The 24617-nt window shown below is 45.1% G+C and overlaps 1 protein-coding gene across 4 annotated transcripts in view; it reads right to left on the bottom strand.

The window, feature by feature from the left end:
• LOC140425471 (catenin delta-2-like) overlaps nt 1-6661 on the bottom strand; it is a 1686689-nt gene extending 1680028 nt beyond the window's left edge. For 3 of the 4 annotated variants that reach the window (XM_072509779.1, XM_072509782.1, XM_072509781.1), the window contains exon 1: nt 6298-6524. The gene's annotated coding sequence lies outside the window, so the exon portion shown is untranslated. Of the gene's footprint in view, nt 1-6297; nt 6525-6643 lie in introns of those variants that run through there. The other variant, XM_072509780.1, reaches the window with a different exon arrangement.
• Between the last annotated feature and the right edge of the window lie 17956 nt (nt 6662-24617).

Here is a 24617-nt window from a genome sequence, read left to right as displayed (position 1 = left end):
AATAGGTTATGAATGCCTAAGTTTTGAGTATGGCAAGCAATATTTGGTAGTGTGCTCAGCTCTGTAACACATCCGTGGGGTTTATATGCCTAAATCACTTAAGCTTTCTCAGTTTATTGGATTTCTACTGGTGTAAAACAGGTCCCGTAATGAAATCAGTCTGTTATTGAAATTTAGCCAAATACCTAGAGTCATTCAGTGTCCTAGTTTGCAGTGCCAGTAATTACTAGAATCCTAGGCCAGTTCCTTAATCAGATAAAACCTTGCTTGATTATACATCCAATTTTGGAATCTTCAAAATTAAGTGTAAAGCTTCTTCCAGGTTGTTTTATACTAATCAGCATTGCCTTTCTATATCTCTGATATATTGCATTATCTTTGATTCCAGAATTTGATTCCTCCATGGCACATTCTGCAGGGTGACGATAGCCTAGTCTGTCCAAGACTATAGTCCCATTATGGAAAGGCTTTATGTTCTTCCTCGCTGGATCAATGAAAGTTGTGTCACTAACACTGGTTAACTGTCCAGTTAACTCTTTCTCAAGTGTGAAAGGGTTATTGTTAAAGATAATGGGGGGATGGAGGAGAAATTATCGCAAAACTAATCAAATTTGTCGGAAAGAGGTACGATTTTTTTCACTAGAAAAGAGGAAACAGAGTTATAAAGTGGTTTGATAGGGTAAGCAAATAAGCTTTTTCCATTTGTGTTGCTGTCTGAAAGTAGGCGCCATAAATATAAGAAATTCGGTGAGGCATTTAAGAGAAACCTCTTCCCACAGAGCGTGATTGGAATGTAGAATGTGCTACAAGATGGCCAAATAGTATAGAAGCCTTTAAAAGGAAGCTTGGTGAGGGAGAAATAAATAGAATGTGCTGACTGTGTTGGATGAAATAGGATTGAGGATGTTGTGTAGCAAAAACACTGAAGCCAAATAGCCTATCTCATTTCTGTAAATTCCACATATCTAATGAAGTTCTCAGAAGATTTTGCTTGGTTTTACAGTACTCCCGCTGCAACTCGAACACCAATCTGACATATTGTTATCTAACCCGAACATCTTTAATTATTTCCATGGTGTCTAATTAGAATGTCAACAGTGCAGTTAAATACAAGCAAGGTTAAATCAAATGGGTGATTTTAGGTTTAAAAGCCTTTCAAGCTTAACTCATATGGCTTGTGCCTTTGGATCTGTACCTGCAAAATGAATGTAGTCAAGCCCATCCATGGTAGATGACACAGAAGTGCAATGACAATAAGTAAAACCAGTCTAAGAATGTTGCCCTCCCCAACAAGTCTAACCATGGCAAGCTCCTCCAATACAATCACACCATGTCCTACACATTATAGGCTTGATTTTAACCAGCATCTAATCCCAGTTCACCAAGCCAGATTGATGCAGGCAAGGTGGGTAATATAACAAGGGGATAGGGAGCATACATATTGCTGCCATCGCAGACTAGTGTCAGGCGTAAATTGTCATTATAACATGTTGAAATCTGTTGATCCATTCATTGGTTAATATCAACAGATAAATCATGGTGGATGTCAAAGGAGCTTCTATTAAGTTACATTTTTGAGAATTAATTGTGTGAGCCAGGAGGAATGAGAGTGCTCACCCAAGCCCCACTAGGAGTCCTGACCTGGCATGACCACTCCCAACACTGATATCCCTGAGGAATATTTTCCACTCTCCCGCCAATACTAACCTCACATTGGGGACTCATTTTTTGAGTCCTGATGCAATTTCTGCTCACGCCTGCCCACTCAAACATCTCACACTGGTTTCAACCGGGCGACAGTGATACATTATTCAAAATAGCCCAACATCACGTACAGCCCTCTATGGGATTTCCCTCATGCCATCCCACCACAGCACCATGTCAAACATGCTCAGAGTTAAAAACAGACCTCCAACATCTTCTGCTTAAAATCCCATCTCATTTCCTAATTTAAATGTATTACAAGAACCATGTTTTAAGGACACTTTACAAATAAAAGCATGAAAAAGATAAAGGGGGGGGGGCTTAGCAGAGATAACCAAAGCCTGGTGGAATAGAAGAGAGTTTTAGAAACCTCAGTTTGGACCTTTTTTTAAGACAGCAAAAGGTCTGCCATTGATGCTGCAAGATTGGATGGGGCACATCCAGAGCAACCTAAAACTGAGGAATGAAGGATTCTGTCCAAGATACAAAAGTGGAGGGGGACAATGAAGGTGTGAAGCCACGGAAGAATTTATAGGCAACAATGAGGATTTTGAAATCCCTGCATTGGAGGAAAGGGAACCCAGTTTAGATCTGGGAGGATTGACTTTATGGGCAGTTGATATAATAAAAGACATGACATGAATGGTGCTATTATGGCTGAGTTCAGGTATTGGAGGATGGGGTGAAGCAAAGCCACAGATTAAAAACTGAATCTGGAAGAGACAAAACATGAATAAGGCTTCAGTTCAGGTGCCCATGTAATGATTTTTGAGGGCTCTTCTTGAGATTTTCAAGGGCTACCTTTTGGTTTTCAGGGTTACTGAATCCTAGACTCTCTTAATTGATCATTTACCTCATTACATCAGTGCTACACTCTCCATGCATTTAATTGACTGTAAAACACTCAGATGCCCCAAGGTCATGAAAAGCACTAAAGATGCAAGCTGCTTATTACAGATTGAGACCTATTTTTGCAAAATAGATGCATCTTTGTCTCTAAAACAGTCACTGTACCTCAAGTAATTCACATGTGAAATACTTGGGGATGCGATAATACATAAATGCAAATCATTATTAGGAAATAAAATTGTGCAAATTTGATTATCCAATTAACAGTGTTCAGTACAATAACATCCACGACGTTTTACCCCTATGCAGTAACTCCTGAACTTATGCAACCTTATGCATGAGGTGCCACATTCATTTGTAAGGAATACATTACCTTAGTGACTTGAAGTTTTCCTGGCTCCAGGTTGGCTATTGACAGGTTGAAACTGTTCCCTCCTCCCCCCGACCCCAACCTCTCCCCACCCTGAGCCCTGCCCCAGCCGCCTACCTCTCAGCATCTCCAGCCCCTACCCTGCGCCCCCCCCCCCAGGCGCCTGCCTCTCTTCACCCCCAACCCAATCACCTGCCTCTCAGCGCCTCCAGACCCAGCTGCCTGCCTCTCACCACCGCGCCCCCCCGTCACTTGCCAATCACTGCCCCCCTCCTCAAGCTCCCCAGCCACCTGCTTCTCTCCCCCTCCAACCATCTGCCTCTCAGCACCTCCAGCTCTCCCAGCCGCCTGCCTCACACCACTGCGCCCTCCATCCGCCTGCATCTTACCACCTCCAGCGCCCCCCCCCCCCAGCAGCCATCTCTGCCAATAAAGATAAATTTGTAGAATTCCAGAAATCATCACATTGTTACCCAATTAGTACTGCTTATAAACTGTTGACAATAATAGTCATAGACTTTTACAGCACTGCAAGAGGCCCTTCTGCCCACTGTATATAGATATAGGATGGCCATCAAGCACCTATCTATTCCAATCCTATTTTCTAGCACTTGGTCCGTAGTCTTATATGTTACGGATTTCAAGTGTTTATCTACATGGTTCTTAAATTCTCAATTCATTTGCAATAGCCTGCCAGACAAATTAAGTTGCACAGAACAAGACCTGCAGACAGGATGTTAGGCAATTGGCTAATATTATACAAGAGAATCTGTGATTTCCACTGAAAATTGATTTGCACAGGTGTAGCTAACTAACCACCAAACACTCGTAATAAAGACAGAACATATTGGAAGTTTTTCAAATTTAAAAAAAATTGCATTCCTGGCTTGCATTGTGTTCATGGGCGAGTCATTTCAAATTTTCAGTCACAATTTAATCAATTCAGCAGATTCTAATCTTTAACGCTTCTGCACACAACTTCAAATAAGGACACTGGAAGGGATTAGAGGTGGTGAAGGGTGGTGTAAGGAGATACTAAACCTGTGAAAAAAGGCCCTCTCCAGAGAACGGGATCGGTTTTTCCAATTGATGCTGGTCTCCAAGAGCAGACATATTAGTTCTCCATATTGCAAAAAGAAAAGTGACCTAGCTGGGCTCCGCTAGCTAAAGTCATGGGTCACAGAACAGGCAGAACTTGGCCGGTAACCTGCAACCTGTCCTGCATTAGTGAATGTGAGTCTGGCAACCTGGAAAAAGGACACTATAAATCGCCTTGTGCCCCCCCCCATGGCATGCGGAATCGAAAAATCTGCACGGTTCCTGCAACCTTCATGTCTGCTACCCCCTTGGGGCAACAGCAGCTTGGTGACAGCGACTTGTCTAGATTTACTCATAATTACAGCCATTTGACCAAGATTCCGGAGTTTAAGAGGGCAGATGCTGTAAAAATGGGAAGGGGAAAATGAACCCATTAATCACATTTCTAACGTATGAAATAGGGGTTTGTCAGCTATTCGATTTGAGGTTACCCAACGCTAAACTTCACCGGCTTTGTGTGTGTGTGTGTAATGTTTTTTTTTACATTGCAGGACGGTAAGCGGGCGTTAATAAATGGAAACACTAAGCGGTGAATGGAAGGAATCACAACTTTTCAACAACAACAAAAATGTAACCTTCCCCAGGGTGGGGCAGATCGAGCTTTGCAAAGCTGAAATGACAAGAGTCGCGGCGTAGACACACGGCGGCTTGGGGAAGAAACACCCCCGTTCAGTTTCGGAAGCGGTGATGGCTTAGTGCCGCCGGATCCCTTCATTCTCTGGGAGCGGGATCAAGGCACCGAGATGCTAGTTCGTCCCCCAGATATAGATCAGAGAGCAGCAGCAGGCATGCAGGAACCACCTGGGCAGTCCACCGGCCACCACTTGATGCTTGAGGGAAATGCCAACACATCCCACCTCCAATCCCCTCGCTATTTGATTGGGGTCAAGCGCAAAGAGAACTCCCCAACCCCCCCCCCCCCCCCCCCACCAACGCCCCGTCCTGATCGGACACAAAACACACAAAAAAATGGCAGGTTAAGAATGCCTGGCATGTTTTGGTTTTGGACGTGGCTGAGACAAGTCAGTTTCTTTCTTTGCCTCGTGAGGGCCAGCGTCGGAAGATTCCTGGTTGGATTAATCAGACCTGACTTTTCCCTTTATTATTTCTGCTGGATCCACACACTGGCAGACAAGATCGATAACAACCTCCTAGTGAGAGCGGGTGGGGGGGAGGTGGTAGCAGACAGGTCTCTTAACTCCCGCCGCACAGTAATGCCCTAAGCAGGCAGATCGCGCATTCATTCATATTCTAATAACTGTGTTAGTAATGCTGGAGCGCCAGCCGAACGTCGCACCCAAATGATGGGCGAAATGAAAAGCAGCTGCATATTGCTGCCCGAATTCTGAATGAGATTGAAGATTGGCGAACTTAACTGCCCGTATAATGTTTTTTTTTAAAAAGGGTTGCAGGGTGTATTTTAATCAGTGTTGCAATGCTACATTTTTTTTTGCACATGTACCAAATTGAAACCGGATCGGTGTTGCGATCTGGCGATTGCAGTCTGGAAATTCCCCCCTTTTCAGTTTTAGCAGTAGTTTGAACACACAAAAATGTACATCAACACAATGCAAGGTCTTCCTCCATCCCACCTCACACCGAGCTCCATCCAGCACCGCTCCACCCCCCCCAACCTATCCCCCACTGGTCTCTCGCACACACATTGATGCAAAAACGTCAGCGGCATTAAGAAGCCGCATCATTAAACAGAAAAGTATCATTTATCCCACCCCCTCCCTTCAACGATGATTTTAAAAATGGTATTAGCACTTAAAACGTGTCGAAGTGCCGTCCAGATATTGGATTTAACAACAGCCCCCATTCCACAATGGAGGGACAGAGCTGGGCTGGGCTGAGCTTGAGGGCAGCCAGATCAGAGCCATTAAATATACATCAAAATATCACATTTCCATTAGCGTTGCTGTTCAATGGCAAAGCTAAATTTAATTTCTGACTTCGTGTGTGTGTTGGAGGTTGGGGAAGGGGGGGGGGGGGGGGAAGAGGCAAAACCTGATTCGTACTTAACAGACACCCCTTCGAATTTTAACATCACCCTGTCTACCTCCCCATTCACACCGTTTCTAGGTCTAGGTCCTGCAAAAATAAAAAACAACAGAATATTATCCCAATGAGAGGAAACCAGGAGGGTGGCTCGCCGTCTCTCGGCAACAGTGTCCGCTTTGGTTCAACTCCTCATCTTTTGAAACCACCTTTAAACTAGATGCTTTGTAGGGGAGACAGACACAGAGAGAAAATGTCGTTTTGGTTGGACTTACCGAGTCCCCGTGCCTCCAGGTAACGTCGGATGTGAAAGAAGAGAGGGAGGGCAAAGGAGGGAGGGAGGGGGGAAAGGTGTGCGTGATAAAATAAAGAACAGGGGGAAAAATCCTCAGAGAAGGTGCACAGGAATCATCCCATCAGGGGGAAAGATGAGAGCGAGAGAAGCAGCAACATCAGCAGCAGCAGCATCCGCCAAGCCCAGTGTTTAAGAAGCTCTGAGTCCCCCCCCCCCCCCCCCCCGCCCGCCCCGGTTATCAGTGTCGCCGGATGGAGAAGCCCCAGCCGCTTCGCTCCCCCCCCCCCCACACCACCACCCCTGTCCGACCGTCCCCCGCGCGCTACCTCCAGACTCCGGCAAGAAGAAGCGCGCGGGAATTATTGGGCAGAGAGTCTGCTCTTCTCCATCTCTCTCTCCTCTCTCTGCGCAAACGCGGTACCTCCTCCCGCCTCCCACCCTGGAAGCCACCTTCTCCCACGGACCGTCCGTCCACTCCGTCCAATCCACAGCGGGCAGGCCGAAGCCCAGAGCAACCAACCTGACCGAGTCCACCACCTTTTGGCAGGGACTGGTCAACGGGGGGGGGGGGGGTCCCCGTCCCAGTCCCAGTCTCTTCGCCCCCACCCCCCCCAACCCTGAAGGAAGTTGTTTTTTTGGCAGCCAGTTGATCGTGAAGGGGAGTCGTGGTGAGTTCTGCCAAACTACCTCAATCACCCCAACGGTTTGAATGCCCCCCACCCCCACACACCCCTGTTGTGTTTCATAGAGTTTTACAGCACTGAAAGAGGCCCTTCGTCCCATCGGGTCTGTGCCAGCCATCAAGCACCTAACTATTCTCATCCCATTTTCCAGCACTTGTGTACCACAGCGTTTGGAGGGTTCGTCTAAACGCGTTCTTAAATGTTGTAAGGGTCCCTGCCTCCACCACGCTTTTGGGCAGCAAGCTCCAGATTACCACCACCTGTGAGCTCCAAATTACCACCACCCGCGAGCTCCAATTACCACCACCCACGAGCTCCGATTACCACTACCCGCGAGCTCCGATTACCACCACCCTACTGGGTGGGAAAAGTCTTTCCTCAAATATCCTGCCCCTGACCTTAAATCTGTCTGACATGGACAGAGAATAAAAAAACACTCCAAAAACATCACATGGTAGTGGGTTTGGGAGGGGGGGGGGGGCAGAGGAGGGGTAATAATGGGGATTCAAAATGTCAGTCAAGGATGTGGCTTTAAGAAGGTTGCTATGTCGAAGGAGGATATAAAGGAGAAGAGTGAGGGAGGGAACTCTGGTGGAGAGATAAGCACTTGAAAGCGAAGCCACCAATGGCGTGGGCTGAATCAAATCTGTTAAACGTGCAGAAGATGCATTAATACTCAATTAAGCCAGCGTTTTCTCATCTTTTATCGCACCCCCCCCCCCCCCCAAGAATTATTACTATATTGTTAATCACCATCACAGTTAGATGTGATTTAGGATGTAATTAGACTTCAGGCAGAGTAGTTTATGCATCTCAGAAGTAGTCAGCATTGGAATACTTAAATGAAAAGTTAAAAGTCAAATCTTTAATAAAAGTACGAGGTGATGGAGCTAAAATCAACACTTTTAAATCAGACTTTGTAAACCTCTAAATTTAGTTCTGTAATCAAGTTTGGAAAATAGGAAAAGGAATAAACATTCAGCTCCATGAATGTGTTCCATGGTTTACTGAGATCACAGATCATTTGTATCCTGACATGATCCGCCCACTGTGACTCTATAATCACATAATACCCTTGGTTAGCAATAATTTAGCGATCTCGGATTTCAAATTGTTAACTGAGTTTGCAATTCCGTGCAAGAGAGTTACCACATGTCCGTCACCCTTTACATGAAGAAATGTTTTCTAACCTCTTTACCTAAAGAAGGATATACTTGTCCTTGGAAGGAGTGCAACAAAAGTTTACTAAATTTATTCTAGGATGAGGGGATGGTCCCAAATCTGGATATTGAATAGAATGGGCCGATTGTCTCCTGAGTTTAGATGAATGTGAGGCAATTTCAATGAAATATATCAAATTACTTTGAGGACTTGACAGGGTAAATGCTGAGAGGGCATTTCTCCTTGCAATAAAGTCTACAGTTAAGGCTCATAATCTTTAAGATAAGAGAGGCAGCCATTTAGGACAGATAAGTAGACATTTCTTAACTCAGAAGGTTGTGAATCTTTGAAGTTCTCTACGTCAGAGGATTGTGGTTCTCGGTCAATGGCTATATTCAACACCGAGGAATAGATTTTTGGGCTTGAAGGAAATCAAGGGATATGAGGATTATGTAGGAAAATGGAGTTGATGGAGAAGCTCAGCCATGATATTATTGAATGGCAGGGCAGGCTTGAGGGGCAGTACAGACCTACACCTGCTCAGATTTCTTATATTTTTAATCTGTGCTGTGTTCCTTTAAAGGCAAATATAAGATGCAAAGGTTCGAAGGTGCAGTAGTTAGAACTGTACATATTACTCCAAATGTATGCAAGCTTTCTACTGCTGTGGAGAAACGTTACATTCTAGCGACTTTAAAGACGAACATTCATTAGCTTTTTGGGGTTTTTTTTGTACCTGCAACTATAGTTTAGTGCTCTATGCACATGATCCACTAAATCTCTTTGGACTTCAAAATTGTCATCACCTACTGTATACTTTAATACCGAATAAAGACAACTGGGAGCATTGACGCTCTTCTATATCTACATGCTTTCCCTCGGTGACATCATCCAAACATAGAGCATCAGGTTCCATGTCTATACTGATGATACCCAACTCTACCTCACAACTTCTACCTCTCTTGACCTTTCCACTGTCTCTAAATTGTCAGTCTAGTTGTCCAACTTTCAGTACGGGGTGACCAGACATTTCCTCCAAAAAAATATTGAGAAGTTTGAAGCCATTGTCATTAGTCCCAGCTACAAACTCTGTTTCCAGGCCATCTACACCATTCCTCTCCTTGTTAACACATGCTCAACCACACAGCTTGCAACCTTACCCAAGATGGGATTGTGACAATCCATCCATATTATCACTAAAACTATCTATCTTCACCTCTGTAATATCAATCAACACCACCTCTGCCTCATCGTATTTGCTGCTGAAACCCTCATTCATGTTTTTGCCATCTCTAGATTTGACAATTCCAGCGCAATCCTGTCCGGCCTCCCACATACGACCCTCTAAAAACCGGAGATAATTCAAAACTCTACTGCACATGTCTTAACATGTCCCATTCACCCATTACGACTGACTTCGCTGACCTATGTTGGTTCCCACTTAAGCAACACCTTGATTTTCAAAATTTGTGGCCTCGTTTTGAAATTCCTCCTTAGGTTCACCCATCCCTACATCTGTAATTCCCTCAGTCCCTACAACATTCCAAGACATCTTTGCTTCTATGATTCTGACCTCTTGGCCATCCAATTTTAATCACTGCCACCATTGGTGGCTGTGTCTCTAGCTGCCAAGGCCCTAATCTCTGAAATTACCTGTCTAAACCTTACAGCCTCTCCAAGTCTCATGCAGTTTCAACTGAGATATATATTGCTCTCACTTGATCATCACTGGGTCAAAGTCCTGGAGCACCTTCCCTAATAGCATTGCGAGAGTACCTCCACCGTGTGGGAGAAGACTCACTCCAAACTCTTGAGGGAAATTAGGTATGGACAGTAAATGGTGGAGTTAGATTGATACCCAATCCTGAGAATGAATAAAAATATTGTGAATTTACAGTCCTATACAGGAAACAATATTTGATTTAATTATATGCTCACATCCCATAAATATATTAGGAGCATCAACATTACTCTAAGGAAGTAAGGCTAAGGAAAGGGGCTTCAAGTAAACCCAGTAGAAATGTTCAAAAGTAGTATTTGGGGCAAGGGGTGTGGATGTTGTTGATGAAAGTTCATCCCAACAAATTCTTCACATTGGCAAAAGAAGTTCAAACCTGTCAAGGAATGTACTTTGAAGGTTAGAATGTTAATAAATTAATTGAGGCAAAACCGCTTTTACCCAAAAGGTCAAAGGACCCATGGCGTTGTCTATTATTCTTTAAAAAACTGGGGAGGACCACTGTTCTAAGTAGGATGAAGAGACACCCAGACATGTTTCTGGAGAAGGAAGGGAGTGATGTGGAATAAAAAGGTAAAGGTGAGATCAAACAAAAAGAAATAGGCTTGTTATCACCAATGGCCTTTCCCCGAAATATTCCTAAAATTTCAAATATGAATTTGAGTAAATGGTTTACTGTCCTGCAAATATTAGCACCACCATGTGGCCTGTCTTAGATTGTTCACAAAAATACTATTATGTAAAGTCAGACTTTATCGTTATTTATTCTTTTTTGGATCAATTTGCTACAACTTAGCTAAATTAATGTTAGAATTTGCATTCACTTATCTTGTTGCCACCTGTTTTAGATAAAGTTCTGTCCAGCCAGACCTTGAGAAGCTAATAATGGTCACTGTTACTTATGTGAAAATTGGACAGCAACTGCCAGCGATTGCACATGTACAGTTAAACATGGAAATCCAGATGTTGCTTTCAGAGTTACTGTTCTTCCAAACGATGTACAATAATTTCATCTCACGGTCTGATTTACCACCCAAAATGTATTGAATGGCATGGAATCTTATACTTACCTCACTGATATAGAGTAAACATAGCACAAAAAGGTTGGGTTTGTCCATTCTAATCTAAATGAATGTTTTGTCTTAATCACTGATAAACAAACTCTCTGGCACAGAAAATTATATTTTACATGTACGGAGTCACATTCCTTCAACTTTCAATTGGAGGTTGTTTGAAAAATACATTTTTTACCTTTTCTATACTTTTTTCCTTACTCCAACTTTTCTTTCACTCTTTTTTTTCATAATGTTCCATATTTAATGTTCCATATGTAATGTTGAATTGATGTATCAAACTCTTATTAATGATTATTCAGTACAAGTTCTCTGTTCATTTAGGCCCCAGAATCCCAATATAGAATGCCTTTCGGATGGTAGGCTGAAAGCAACCTGTAGCACAGAAGCTTATAAAGGAGGTCAGTGCAGGTGTAACAAATGGCTGGCCATAGCAAAACCATATTAAATAGTTTGCCACTCAGAACAAGATCCTGCCCAATATCAATCAGATCTACAAGTGTAGAGGGCAAGATTGTCAGATATCTGTTATTTTAGACAGATAAATTGGTAGGGCAGCTCTCCTCAGGCAACAAACAAAAGTAGAGAATGAATATATTTGAAGTGGTTGAGGAGAGAGAGGTCACTGATTTTCTGGCTGCAATGTCCGAGAAATCTAAGTAACGCAGGAATTGCAACATTTTATGATTGCAGCAAAATAATATTTGCACGTTACTATAGAGAGCTGATTGTAAAAATGCTTGCTGCTTTGATGACATGGTAATTAAACAGCTGTTCCAGGTGATAGTCCAGAAGAGTGATAGCCCATGGAGGGAAAGTCAAGCAGGACATGGAGGGAAAGTCAAGCAAAGGTGGTTGAAACCATTAAAAAGCAGCAGCAGCATGCGTGTTCAATATAGAAAGGAGGAGGTTGAATGAGTTCGCCAGGACAAGTGTGAATTGTTACATTGAATTAAAAATGTATGTGAGCCTTGTGGTAGCCACTTAGTGTTTCCGAATGCTCAGTGTAACCTGCCAATTGTGTCTGTCCTCGACAGGTCTTAATTCAAGTCTTACACAAGATACTTCACAAAAATCACAGAATTGTTACAGTGCAGAAGGAGGCCATTTGACCAGTGTCTCATACAAATTCAGCATAACTTCCTTGTTCTTGTACTCAATGCCCCTATTACTAAAGCCTAGGATGCTGTATGATTTATTAACTGCTCTTTCCACCTGTCCTGCACCTTCAATGTCTTCAATATCTTGCAAGATGATATGGATCATTAGTGTATCAGGAAAGGAGAGGTTCCCAATACCGACCCCTGAGGAACTCCACCACAAACCTTCCTCCAGCCCAAAAAATATGCGTCAATCATTACTCACAGTTTCATATTGCTCAATCAATTTTGTAACCACGTTGCTACTGCCCCTTTTATACCATAAACTTGGTGTGGACCAGTAGTAGAGATAATGTCCATTGCGTATCTCATGATTTTGATCTTTGAAACACTTGCTCCTGGGTAAGCTACTACCAGGGTTGAGAGCCTCATCTTCCATTTATTTATTGAAAACTCAATGGAAATGGGATATCGGGGCCCCAATCAACATCAGACAAAGTTCTGAGTTGATGAAACATGTCAAATCCCAGGGATTTTGAGTTGTATAAAATAGTAAAATAAACCTGTATTTGTATAGCATCTTACAAGACATTCTAAAGTACTTCACAGCCAGTGAAGTACCTTTGACATGTAGTCACTGTTGTAATGTAAGAAATGTGGTAGCCAATTTGCACATGAGGTCCATATATATTAGTGAGATAAATGACCGGATAATCTGTTTGAACGATTCTGGTTAAAGAATACGTTTTGATCAGAATACTTTAGAGAGCACCCCCTTCCTGGTCTTCTTTGAAATAGGACTCCTTTGCAATTCACTGGCTAGTGTAGCCAGACCCTAGGTTCAAAGTGCCATCAACAGTAGGCACATGCAATGGTTCAGCATTTCCTCTGAACTGTACTGGCATGTCACTTAGAACTTTGAGCTGGCATCTCAAGAATGGAACATGAACCCATAATACTCTGATTTAGAGAAGAGAGGCTACAACTGAGTCAAGCCTGACATGATATATAAAATATAAATCAGGAACATAAGTTAAAATTAAGAACAGAAGAGGCTGGGGCAAATTGGAGAAAAAGAAATTCACTTACAACTTAAATTAAAACTGATCTGAATAATTAATCAATAATACAATGAGTGGTCAACATCAGGATGTCTAGGGATAAGAGTGGAGGCAAAAAAGTCCAAATCATTCAAGAAACAGCTAAATGCCATGATGGGAGATTGCAGACTCCTGGATGGATGTGAATAGATCAGCTAAATTGCTCATTGTCATAAGGATATGATCCTTTTTTAATATATATGGGCTGAAATTGTCCGTCCGTTCACTGGCAGCAGGATTCTCTGGTCCCGTCAGCAATACACCCCCGCCCGTGGAATGGATGGTTTCAATGAGAATTTCCATTGACAGTGGCAGGAGCAGAGAATCCCATTGCCAGCAAATGGCTCACCACCTCCCGCCACCAGGAAACATGGCTGGGAGGCAGAGAATCCCGCCCATGATTTTAGAACTTTCAACTGACTGGACATATTCCAATTTGAATGGAGACAGAGCAAACTGCTTAAATATGCAAAAATACATTCCAGGGTGAAGATGAAAAACAAACAAATTACCCTTGGTGTTCTCCCAGTAAGCCAGAGAAGGAATTCTCCCAGTGAGCCAGAGAAGACCAGAGTGAGGCACAGCGAAGAGTGTGTTTGGGAATTTGAAGCTAGGTGGGAATTGGAAGCTGGGTGGGGAGGAGGTGCTTTTCATCCCTGGTAAGTGACGGGTAAGTAGTTTTTCTTTTCATTTGTCTATTTATTTATTTGTTTGTTTATGCTATCATTGTTTGACATTGTAGTTGTATAAGTTAACCTAAGGTTTAAAACATGGCAGGAGATCCCAGACACGTGCCATACTCCTTGTGTTTGATGTGGGAGCTCAGGGACATGTTCACTGACCCTGGCTCCTTCACGTGCAAGAAGTGTGTCCAGCTGCAGCTCCTGTTAGACCGCTTGACGGCTCTGGAGCTGCGGATGGACTCACGTTGGAGCAACTGCGATGCTGATAGCACGTTTAGCGAGTTGGTCACACCGCAGGTGAAAATTACTGAGGGAGATAGAAAATGGGTGACCAAAAGACAAAGCAAGAGTAGGAAGGCAGTGCAGGTGTCCCCGGCGGTCATCTCCCTGCAAAACAGATATACCACTTTTGATACTGTTGAGGGAGATGGCTCATCAGGGGAAAGCAGCAGCAGCCAGGTTCATGGCACCATGGCTGGCTCTGCTGCACAGGAGGGCAGGAAGAAGAATGGCAGGGCTATAGTGATAGGGGACTCAATCATAAGGGGAATAGATAGGCGGTTCTGCAGACGCAATCGAGACTCCAGGATGGTATGTTGCCTCCCTGGTGCAAGGGTCAAGGATGTCTCGGAGCGGCTGCAGGACATTCTGGGGGGGAGGGTGAACAGCCACTTGTTGTGGTGCACATAGGCACCAACGATATAGGTAAAAAGCAGGATGAGGTCCTACAAGCTGAAATCAGGGAGTTAGGAGTTAAACTAAAAAGTAGGACCTCAAAGTTAGTAATCTCAGGATTGCTACCAGTGCCACGAGCTAGTCAGAGTAGGAATGTCAGGATAGATAGGATGAATAGATAGTGCAAGAGGGAAGGATTCAAATTCCTGGGGCATTGGAACCGCTTCTGGGGAGGTGGGACCAGTACAAACTGGACGGTCTGCACCTGGGCAGGACTGGAACCGATGTCCTCGGGGGGATGTTTGTTAGTGCTGTTGGGGAGGGTTTAAACTAATGTGGTAGGGGGATGGGAACCAATGCAGGAAGTCGGAGGGAAGTAAAACGGGGCCAGAAACAAAAAGCAGTAAGGGGGAAAGTGTAAGGCAGAGAAGCCATAGTCAAAAATCAAAAAGGGCCACAGTACAGGGTACAGTGACTGAGGAGAGTGTGAAAAGGGAGGTGGCCAAAGCAGAATTGAGGGTGGTGTACCTAAATGCATGCAGTATACGGAACAAGGTAAATGAGTTTGTTGCGCACATTGAAATTGGCCGGTACGATGTTGTGGGCATCACAGAGACACAGCTGTGAGGGGATCAGGGTTGGGATCGAAATATCCAAGGATATATGTCCTATCGAAGGACAGGCAGATGGGCAAAGGGGGTGGGGTTGCATTGTTAGTAAGGAATGAAGTTAAATCAATAGCAAGGAGCAATATAGGATCAGAAGGCATAGAATCTCTGTGGGTAGAGTTGAGGAATCGCAAAGGTAAAAAGATCCTGATGGGAGTTATGTACAGGCCCCCTAGCAGTAGTCAGGACGTGGGGCAGAAAATAAATCAGGAGATAGAAAAGGCATGTAAAAAAGGCAATATTACAGTAATCATGGGGGACTTCAATATGCAGATGGACTGGGAAAATCAGGTTGGTAGTGGATCCTAAGAAATGGAATTTGTGGAATGTCTAAGAGATGTTGTTTTGGAGCAGCTTGTGACAGAGCCTACTAGGGAAAAGGCAATTCTGGATTTGGTGATATGTAATGAGGCAGACTTGATTAGGGAATGTAAGATGAAGGAACCCTTAGGGAGCAGTGACCACAATATGATAGAATTTACCCTGCAGTTTGAGAGTGAGAAGCTGCAATCAGATGTAATGGTATTACAATCAAATAAGGGTAACTACAAAGACATGAGGGAGGAGCTGGCCAGAGTTGATTGGAAAAGGAGCCTAGCAGGGAAGACAGTGGAACAGCAATGGCAGGAGTTTTTGGGGGTTATCAGGGAGGCACAACAGAAATTCATCCCAAGGAGGAGGAAACATGCTAACGGGAGGACAAGGCAGCCATGGCTGACGAGGGATGTCTAGGACAGCATAAAGGCTAAATAAAAAGCATACAAAGTGGTGAGATTTAGTGGGAAACCAGAGGATTGGGAAGCCTTTAAAAGCGAACAGAGGACAACTAAAAAAGCAATAAGGGGGGAGAAGATGAAGCATGAGTGCAAGCTAGCTAGTAATATAAAGGAAGATAGGAAGAGTTTTTTTTCAATATAAAAAGGTAAGAGAGAGGCAAAAATAGATATTGGACCACTAGAAAATGTGGCTGGAGAAGTAATAATAGGAAATAAAGAAATGGCAGATGAACTGAATAGTTAATTTGCATCAGTCTTCATGGTGGAAGACACCAGTGGGATGCCAGAGCTCCAGGAGAACCAGGGGACAGAGATGAGTGCAGTGACCGTTATGAAGGAGAAGGTTGTGGGGAAACTGAAAGGTCTGAAGGTGGATAAGTCACCTGGACCGGATGGACTACACCCCAGGGTCCTAAAAGAGATAGCTGAGGAAATTATGGAGGCATTAGTGATGATCTTTCCGGAATCACTGGAGGCAGGAAGGGTCCCAGAGGACTGGAAGGTGGCTAATGTAACACCACTGTTTAAGAAGGGATAGAGGCAGAAGATGGGAAATTATAGGCCGGTTATCCTGACTTCGGTCATTGGTAAGATTTTAGAGTCTGTTATTAAAGAGAAGATCGTGAAGCACTCGGAAGTGCATGGTAAAATAGGACTGAGTCAGCACAGCTTTGTCAAAGGGAGGTTGTGTCTGACAAATCTGTTAGAGTTCTTTGAGGAGGTAACAAGCAAGTTAGACAAAGGAGAACTAGTGGACGTGATTTATTTAGATTTCCAGAAGGCCTTTGACAAGGTGCCGCATGGGAGACTGTTAAATAAGTTAAGAGCTCATGGTGTTCAGGGTAGGCTCCTGGCATGGATAGAGGATTGGCTGACTGGCAGAAGGCAGAGAGTGGTGATAAAGGGGTCATTTTCAGGATGGCAGCTGGTGACTAGTGGTGTACCTCATGGGTCTGTGCTGAGACCACAACTTTTTACAATATACATTAATGATCTGGAAGAAGGTACTGAAGGCACTGTTGCTAAGTTTGCAGATGATACAAAGGTCTGTAGAGGGACAGGTAGTATTGAAGCAAGGGGGCTGCAGAAGGTTCTGGACAGGCTAGGAGAGTGGGCAATGAAGTAGCAGATGAAATACAATGTGGAAAGGTTTGAGGTTATGCACTTTGGAAGGAGGAATTTAGGCATCGACTATTTTCTAAATGGGGAAATGCTTTGGAAAGCAGAAGCACAAAAAGATGTGGGAGTCCTTATGCACGATTCTCTTACGGTTAATGTGCAGGTTCAGTCGGCAGTTAAGAAGGCAAATGCAATGTTAGCATTCATGTCATGAGGGCTAGAATACAAGACCAGGGATGTACTTCTGAGGCTGTATAAGGCTCTGGTCAGACCCCATTTGGAGTATTGTGAGCAGTTTTGGGCCAATCTAAGGAAGGATATGCTGGCCTTGGAAAGGGTCCAGAGGAGGTTCACAAGAATGATCCCTAGAATGAAGAACTTGTCGTATGAGGAACGTTTGAGGCCTCTGGGTCTGTACTCATTGGAGTTTAGAAGGATGAGAGGGGATCTTATTGAAACTTACAAGATACTGTGAGGCCTGGATAGAGTGGACGTGGAGAGGATGTTTCCACTTGTAGGAAAAACGAGAACCAGAGGACACCATTTCAGACTAAAGGGACGATCCTTTAAAACAGAGATGAGGAGGAATTTCTTCAGCCAGAGGGGGCTGAATCTGTGGAATTCTTTGCCACAGAAGGCTGTGGATGCCAATTCACTGAGTGTCTTTAAGACAGATAGAGATAGGTTCTTGATTAATAAGGGGATCAGGGGTTATGGGGAGAAGGCAGGAAAATGGGGATGAGAAAATATCAGCCATGATTGAATGGTGGAGCAGACCTGATGGGCCAAGTGGCCTAATTCTGTTTCTATGTCTTATGGTCTTATGGTGGCTGCGGGAGCGGTGGGGAGGAGCATTTGCAGAGAGAAAAAAATCTTAATGCTCAGACACACAATGAATCTTGTAAGTGTCGAAGGAAAACATTAATAATGCAAATACAGGATATTGAAATTATGGCTCCCATAGAGAGACCCCCAAAACCTCTTCAGTGCACAATGGGTGAATCATGTTGGTGTTAATGATAATAATAATCTTTATTAGTGTCACAAGTAGGCTTACAGTCTGAATTCTCTCTCTGTGTACCCAAACAGGCGCTGGAATGTGGTGACTGGGGGCTTTTCACAGTAACTCCATTGCAGTGTTAATGCAAACCTATTTGTGACAGTAAAAGGTTATTTATTATTATTTAACACTGCAATGAAGTTACTGTGAAAATCCCCGAGTCGCCACACTCCAGCGCCTGTTCGGGTACACAGAGGGAGAATTCAGAATGTCCAATTCACCTAACAAGCACATCTTTGGAGACTTGTGGGAGGAAACTGGTGCACCAGGAGGAAATCCACACAGACACGGGGAGAACGTGCAGACTCCGCACAGACAGTGCAGACTCCGCACAGACAGTGACCCAAGCGGGAATCGAACCTGGGACCTGGCACTGTGAAGCAACAGTGGTAACCACCGTACTACCGTACCACCCACGGGATGAACCAATTAATCTCCCTGTGAGCCTTGTGGAGTAAGAGCTACCCTGCTGAGGAACAGAGTTCCATCAGCGTGATATTGGACTTGGGACATAAAATTTGGCCCAGGTAGGAGCTGTACTGTTGTAACAATGGTAGCAAACAACCATGAGCCCAAGCCATTGATCATTGTACCAGTTTAACACGGCTGAGAGGATCCTAGGAGAGTCCATCACTGAGTCTTTGACACATTTACGAAAATTGGCAGAGATTTGTGACCACGGCCCATCCCTACCCAAGATGCTCTGGGATCGCCTTGTACGTGGGGTGAACAATTTGGCAATCCATCAGAAATTGCTGGCCTAGCCTTTATTGGACCTTACGAGGACAGTAGAAATCTCCCTCGCGTGGGAGACTGCAAAAACTTCAGGAAATGTCTGCAATGGAGGTGAATAGTGTGGGATGCCTACCATTCCAGCGTTCAGTGCCCCCTAGGACTTGGCCCCTGGGTCCCCACCCTGGCCTGAGCACCGCCTAGACCACGCCTGTTGGTCAAGGGCTGCAGTGGTCAAGTGGGATGCCTCCCAGGAATCAATGGAGGATGAACCGAGATGGTGCGGCGTTTATGGCCAGCGCAAGCGCAGGGAGGAAAAGAACACAGGTCAGCCAGCATCCTTGCCGCCGTACCCGAGGGAGACACCAACTCAGAGCCTGGACCCGCCAGCTAGACGAGCCCGAAGATGAGTAGTGCATGCAGTTGAACTGCATCTATGCATTTCGAGTTGCCCCCATTCGAATTGCCATCCAGGTGAATGGTTTCCTATTGGGATGGAATTGGATATGGGAACCGCATTTTCGGTCATTGGGAGGCAGACGTTTGAGACGGTTTGGACCAGGGGTACAACGATTGAACTATTTTTTTATAGTTCAACCAATTAAACTAAAAGAAACAAACTGGGGGACAAATTACAAGGGACCGCTCCTTAAAGGGGCATTGCACAAAACAAAAACAAAGAGTAAATTAAGCTTAAAAAATTAAACTAGAAGATGAAGAAAAGGGTCAATAAAGCAACTGGACCCTGCAGTGACCACTGGTACCAATGGACACTGCATGCTCTCTCTCCAGGGAAATCTGACTATAATGAAGCCGTGGAAGAGGGACAGTCAGGTTGGACGACCCCCTCAGTCGCCCCACTGCCTGGACCTTAACAGCAGGTTTCGCCAGGAGCTGGTTCACAAATAGGTCCTCCTTCTTCCCCACCCCTCTCTGTAACAGGTGATCTGCAGGACACCAAAGCGAGGCTCACTACTTGTATAGGGGAGCCCCTAGCGTGTACAACAATAACCGCAGTGACATACAGGCAGCAGTCCATTAGGCTGGCATTGATCATAGTGAAGAGCCCTGGACTGAGTCTACTGGGCTGCAACTGGTTACAACGCCTCAGCCTGGACTGGCAACAAATCTTCCAAATGGGTACCGAAGGCCTTGACGAGGGGTTGGGAAAACATCCTGAGGTTTTTCAAGATGGCCTGGGTAGATCAAGGGAGCCATGGCCAAAATACATGTATCCTGAAGCTCAAACTAAGTATTTCCGGGCCCACGGGCCGCTATGCACTATTGGGGAAGGTCAAACAGAACTCAGCCATCTGGAAGGCCTGGGGATCATCTGACCGGTACCGTTCACTGATTGGGCAACGCCGGTAATCCAGGTACTTAAACCCGACAAAACCGTACGCCTGTGCGGCAATTGTAAATTCATAGTCAACAAGGTCTCCTGTCTGGACCACTACCACAGATATAAGATCTCTACGCAAAGTTGGCTGGAGGTCAGGAACGCAAATTGCAAAGGCAGGTGCATTGAGCGGGCTCCCGCTGCCGACAGGCTCCCATCTCCACCTAGAGCCGATGACGTTATCCTCACGCTGAATTTTATGGAAACCTTGTCCATCACCACTGCACCTATATGTGATTGGACGCAAAACAAAAACCATATTGGTGAAAGTCCGCCGCCGCGTTGTCTTGTATGGGGGGAAAGCACAGGAAGCTTCCTGAAGAACTGCGATCAAACTGTTGGAACTCAGTGTAGAAGATGGTATTCTTTTGTCAGGGGTTCGCGTCATGGTCCCACACCAAGACAGAGACCCCATACTATGGGGCCTGCAATCTGATCACCTGGGAGTATGAAAGATCAAGATGCTAGCTCGTAGCTGTGTGTGCTGGCTAGGCTTAGATGGCAAAATAGAAAGACTGGCCCAAAAGTGTGCCACCTACCAGAAGCTGCAGAAACAAACTTGCGCCGTTGCATCCATGGGAATGGCCGGGCCAGCCATGGGTGCGTTTACACACTGATTTCATCGGGCCTTTTGCTGATAGTAGATGTCCATTCCAAGTGGCTGGAAATCCACCGAATGTCATCCACCACATCGAGGGTGACGGTGGAGAAGATCTGGCTATCATTTAGCACCCATGGAATCCCAGAGCTGCTGGTCACGGATAATGGCAACCCCTTCACCAGTAAGGAGTTCAGACAGTTCATGAAGGCCATCGGGGTGTGGCATATCTGCACAGCACCGCACCACCCTTCCTCGACTGGGTGATGCAAGCCTTCCAAAGGGGATTTGCTGAAGCAGATCACGGGAACCGTGGAAACATGACTGGCTCGGTTTTTATTGCGTTATCACACCATGCCATATGCCGCAACCAGTGTAGCACCTGCAGAACTGTGAATGGGCCAACGGCTCAGGATCTGCCTTAGCCTTGTCGTCCCTGATATTGCTGGGTAATTGGGATGGAGCAAGGAACAGCAGAGGCATGGCCCAGACAGATGAACACAGACCAGACAGTTACACCGAGGAGATGTCCGGAACTTCGGGGACAGCACCAAGTGGGTTCCTGGGACTAAGGTGCGACAGACGGGGCCAGTCTCATACCAAGCAGGGACACAGAAGCATACAATGCGGAAGTACCTGGACCACCTCCGAGGCAGGAGATTGGCATTACGCCTCCCCCCCTCTGAAAGAACCAGCTACCAGTCTCGTCGCTTCCACCCATGTGGGCTCAGGGACGTAACCCTCTGAGGGTCCCGATACTGAAATGTGGGAGATCATCGACTCCGACTCAGATATGGCGATCCAGGCACCTAAGATTTCCAATGGCCATGTGGTTGAGGATCAGCCGCCAGTGGTAGTGACACCCAGGCGGTCATCCAGAAAACAGTGTTACCTGACGCGCTACACGTCCCCCCCCCGATCAGGCCCTGCAGCTTCTGGAAGTGCAGCCATGGGCGAAGAAGAGCAGGCGCTCTCCTGCAGAAGGACCGAAGGACCTAGGGCGGGGGGGAGGGGGGGGGGGGGGCAGAGTGGGGGTGGGGAGGGATGTTATAACCCCCACAAGAATAAACTGATTAATCTCCCCTGTGAGCCTGGTGGAGTACGAGCTTCGCCGCGGATGCGGGAGACCCATAAGCGGGATATTGGCCTTGGGACATTAAAACAGGCCCAGTCAGAGCTGTACTATTGTGTGCAGTCCGCCTGGGACTGAATTGTGCTTGTACATAGTTTACTTTGACAATAAACCTTTTTGTTGAACTCTCTTACCAGACTCCCCTGTGACCACTAAACAAAGCTGCCCAGCCATAAGAGAGAGAGAGAGAGCACGAGAGAGAGAGAGAAAGAGAGCTTGAAAGTGACACAGGTGGTGTCAAGAAAGTCTTCAGTGGAGGAAGCAGGCTGAAGACTGCTCTCTTTTGGAATAAGCAGATCACCTGGTTCGAAAAGCTAACTCTACCAGAAACCTACCAGTGACTGGAGATCTCATAATAATTGCAACACCTTCTACATCTGACCATATCAAAGAAACCAGCTAATCCAAAATCGGCCACAGCATTTAAAAAATCTCCACCTCAAGGACAATCAAAGGGCCTTTTACCTCTCCTTTTCATGGGCTCCAATAATAGGGCTGGTTTAGCTCAGTGGGCTAGACAGCTGGTTTATGACACAGAATAAGGCCAGCAGCGCGGGTTCAATTCCCATACCCGCTGAGAATTCTGAATTCTCCCTCGGTGTACCCGAACCGACACTGGAATATGGCGACTAAGGGCTTTTCACAGTACCTTCATTGCAGTGTTAATGTAAGCCTACTTGTGGCAATAAAAGGATCTTTAACTCACCTAATTTCTGAATGTGTGTGTCTGCGAGCGTGTACGTGTCCACTTGCATGCCGGAGGGCCTTCATCTTCCTCATTCCTTTCTTGGGTTTAGTAGTTTATAAATTTGCTTTTTCTTTGACTCAACTAAACCTTGTTTCATTGGCTCCTTATTCTTCACAGCTTAAATCGTTAAATCCATTCCGATCCGGAAAAGTCATATCTTCCTGAAAAAGAACCTTAAACCTTTGCTGTGGCCAACCGAAGGGGTTGGATAGAGCAGAGCCAGTTAACCCCTTCTCACCTGATCATAGAAAAATGAAATAATTCACAAGATAGTTAGAGGCAATTCATCAGTTAGCATTTAGAAATGTTGAATATAAACATGAGAAATTCATTGCGACAGATATATTTTCTGTGCATGCCAGTAATAGCTAAGTCATGATGTAAGCTTTCCTTGAGCTCGAGCTGTCACTCACAATCAGGGGCTATGGTCGAAGAATCAATCCAGTCTGGTGTTTTCAAACGGGCCTATTGTAAAACATTTCCTCATTGAAGCTCTCACTGGAAGCTCCGACCCCAATTTTCCTCTTTATCATTTCTTCTTTACCATTGCTCAAATTTAACAAATCAATCAACATGCGTGATGAAACTTCCAGCTAGTTTTTCCTTATGGTACCAGTAGAACATTGCCGAGTCCACCTTGAACTGAATGCAACCTATTTTCAACAGGACATATCCCACCAAAAAATATCATTCTCTTGACGCATCATTCAATTCCTAAACACGCTTGTTCAATTTCCATAGCTTTCATTCTAGGTCACTAACTTCTTTGGACAGTTTCAAAATAACTTCTCTTTGAAACTTCTCCCCTTGTAAAAATGCAGCCTTTATGTCAATAGATTTGCATTCCCAGGAGTACAATATCAAAATATCCAAAGAAAAATCTTCAAACTTAGTTTCTCTGCAGTAGGGGAGTCCAGCCTGACATCCTGATCCCCTAACCTCTCTTGAAAGCCTCGGGCTACCAATCTTGCTTTGGCCTTCCGGTTTAGCTCAGATGGCAGGACAGCTAGTTTGCGATGCTGAGCACAGCCAACAGCGTGGGTTCAATTCCCATACTGGCTGAGGTTATTCATGAAAGCCCCACCTTCTCAACCTTACCCCTCTCCTGAGATGTGGTGTTGCTCAGGTTAAATCACCACCAATCAGCACTCCCCCTAAAAGGGGAAAGCAGTCCATGGTCATCTGGGGCTATGGCTACTTATACATGCAGTCTGGGAGTACCTTTTCTGTACAGATCCACCAGTGAGATAAAGCTGGCTATCCCATCAGGTACCTCCTATCAACTCCAAATTCCATCCAACTCTCTCTGTTTGGTTTCCTTTATTTTCCAGTTGATCAGCAGCTACTAAAATTCCTCGGTCAAGAGGACTTCCAATGAGATTGCTAGCTTGCTCTCTGGGCCTCATCCAACTGGCCTCTACTTATAACCCTGCCCCTTTCTGGACCACGTCTATATGATCTTTCCCCCATACGAACAGAACCTCATCTGCAAGTTCACAATTTTTTTCATGGGTCACGGACACTTTCTGGTTCAGTGTCAGAACTAATGCTCCACTTTTTGCGTTTCCACATTTTTACATGGTTTTCCCAATCCATAGATCTTGCACCTTGTCCTTCCTCCTGCACATTTTACCAATTGACGTATTTTCCCCTCTCTCATTATGGTGGCCTCCCTCCACACACTGGTCCCTTCTGTATGTAAGTTACCTTTGTGACCACTTTAGTTTCCCTTTTTGAAGGAACAGCATCACCCTGTGCCTCAATATTATTCTGTTCGTAGTCTGACAACCTTGCGTCTCCCATCACCTTCTCCTCCTAACTACCTAGTGCGTGTGGATATGAAGTGCACGGTGCC

This window comes from Scyliorhinus torazame, chromosome 6 (genome assembly GCF_047496885.1).
Source record: "Scyliorhinus torazame isolate Kashiwa2021f chromosome 6, sScyTor2.1, whole genome shotgun sequence".
Taxonomy (NCBI): Eukaryota; Metazoa; Chordata; class Chondrichthyes; order Carcharhiniformes; family Scyliorhinidae; genus Scyliorhinus; species Scyliorhinus torazame.
Note: the sequence above shows the minus strand (reverse complement) of the source record. Positions and strands in the feature narration are given on the sequence as shown.